Raw genomic sequence first — 2,379 nt, 5'->3', positions numbered from 1 at the left:
AAATCTATAGGGCCCATAACCTACAGGCCACACCCAATGCAGTAGTTAAAGGAAAATGTTCTGCAGGTCATTAGCAAGAACCTGAACACCCCCAGCCAGCTGAAAGCAAACCAAAAGCTGATCTTTGCTGCACAATTTTTGCTTGTCCCACAATAACAATTTGCCATCTGCTGAAGATGGCCCTGCACTCTGCTCTTTAATTCAGCTTTTAAATTGTTGAGAAAACAAACAGAAATGCCCAAAGAAAACCTAACCAACCCTAGCCCAGAGCCACCAGCAGATTCCCCTGGGTGAGGGAGATGAGGCATGGCTGTTGATTCCCAATTTATGGGTCAGAATGCATGCCTGAATTATGTTTTATTTCCCAGTGACAATTAACAAACAATTCCAAGGCAGAGTCCAGGTGTCAGCCTTTCCCCTGCCCATCTGCCTGGTGCTGCTCTCAGTTTGCCAGCAGTTCTGAGCAGCCAGGGAGCTGCTTTATTTCCAGGTGCCAGAAAGGTGAGGCACAGGTGCCAGGCACAAAAAGCCCTGGCACTGTTGGAGGGTCAGACCCTGTTTGTTGGGACAAGCATTTCCAGTTGTGACTTAAACCCTGTTTTGAGGCCTGTGATTGAAAACCAGCAAGAACAGGGTGTGAGAAGCCTCATGGATGCAGGAATTGCTACCTGTCTTTAAAAAGTCAAGGCTGAGACTAGACAAGGTGAGCTCTTCTGGGCTGAGCTGTGGGAGAGGGGGAGCAAAGCTGCCTGTTCTGCAGGTAAGGGAGCCTGAAGGTTACCCTGGGGTCTTCACCTTGGTAACACAGGGACTTAAATGCTTTTTACCTAGTAAATGTAATTTACTTGCTGAACTTGCCATGGTAGGTCACACAGAACTGGACTAGGCTCTCCTAAGTTTCATTTGCATCAGAAGATTTCCCTGCTATAGCCATGCCAGCAAAAATTCAAAGTGTGAGTTCTGGGGCTGTGTGTGCTAAACAAACAATGCTGGGGATGTGGAGAAGTGGCACAGATAAGCTGATGAAGGCAGAGGGGATGGTCACTTGCTGGGCCATTTTAAAACCTTTGGCTCTAAATGATGGAATTATTTTTCTCTGGAATAGCTTGTGAAGAATTGTTTGGGAGGAGAAGGCATGTGAAAGTGTGATAGGGATTAAAAAGGGAAAAGTGGAGGATTCAAGCTTGTCATTTTCTCCTTCCTCTCCATTTGTATGTTCAGCAGAGTAATTCTCCACCACTTTCAAGCAGTCGAGAATATCTAATTAAAAATCCTTTAAAAATTGTAATTCTCCTAATTGAAACAATTTGGTCATAGCTGGATAATGATCCCCCACTGTCTCTTCTGTCTACTACTTTTTTCTGCTACATTTGTCTTAACAGTATTTTCCTATGACTTCTTTAATGGCTCCCAGGGATTGCTGTGTGGCTGTTTCCAAAGTTCTGGTAGTGGCTGTGTCCTCTGCCAAATGAAATGTTGGTGAATGCTCTGAGCTCTGGATGTGGGGTGCTTCAGCACTTAAACCATGCTAAAGCTGTGGTGTCCCTTGTTAGACTTGTGTTCTGATATAACTTCTATAACATGTAACTTATGTTATTAGACTTTATGTTATGGTTTAAAGTGGATCACCACAGGCAAAATCAAGATCTAGTAAAAAAACCCACATCAGAAACTTCTCCAGATGAGGTTTCTGAAGTCTGTGTTGGTAATTAAGCTCCAGCACTGAGTGTCCCTGTGCAGCTTCTCCCTCAGTGCTCTGCAGACTCTCCAGGGCGTGTTTAACCTCATGCTCGTGCACAGAAGTAGCTGAACTCTTACACAAATGTGACTTGGCATTTTTAAAAAATGGATGTTTTTAAATGCTAAAAATGCCTGAAGTCTGCTGAAGCACATAAAGAAGGTCATGAGGGGGATGAGCAGGAGCAGCCCTGCTGCACTGGAATGGCCACCTGTGGCATTCCCAGTAAACCCAGCAGAGGTGCTGGCTACAGGCCTGTGCTACTGCCTTGCTGGTTACAAGGAAAGGGGAAAATTTGAATTAATTATATCACTAAAGGTGTTTCTAGAACATTTTGAGCTTTATTTTGGTGTGGTAGCTCTAAGCTATGGGTGTATTGGTAATGGCATGGATCCAGGTCCCCTGGGCCCAGAGGTTCCTACAAAGTTGTTTTTATCAGAGAAATGAATTCCTCTCCAATTCCAGGAAAACAGAGTCCAATGTGACACACTGAAGTTTATAGATTTACATTTGTAACAGCATTTATCTACCTGGGGAATGCCTTTGGTGCTTGCCATTGCAGTGGCAGGTGTGGAGCAGCACTGGGCTGTCAGCTTTAACCCTGGGGTCCAGCTCCATGTGAGGCTGTCTCCTGGGATGGG

At 44.9% G+C, this 2,379-nt stretch overlaps 1 long non-coding RNA gene across 2 annotated transcripts in view; it reads left to right on the top strand.

Moving 5' to 3' along the window:
* Positions 1 to 1,619: 1,619 nt before the first annotated feature.
* The window catches only part of LOC117244895, a 3,270-nt gene continuing 2,510 nt past the window's right edge, over positions 1,620 to 2,379 (top strand). For both annotated transcript variants that reach the window (XR_004498816.1, XR_004498815.1), the window contains exon 1: positions 1,620 to 2,356. This is a non-coding gene — a long non-coding RNA (uncharacterized LOC117244895). The remainder of the gene's footprint in view (positions 2,357 to 2,379) is intronic.

The sequence above is a fragment of the Parus major genome, chromosome 9 (assembly GCF_001522545.3).
Source record: "Parus major isolate Abel chromosome 9, Parus_major1.1, whole genome shotgun sequence".
In the NCBI taxonomy this organism is placed as follows: Eukaryota; Metazoa; Chordata; class Aves; order Passeriformes; family Paridae; genus Parus; species Parus major.
The sequence above is the reverse complement of the archived record's forward strand: the minus strand, read 5'-3'. Positions and strand labels throughout refer to the sequence as shown.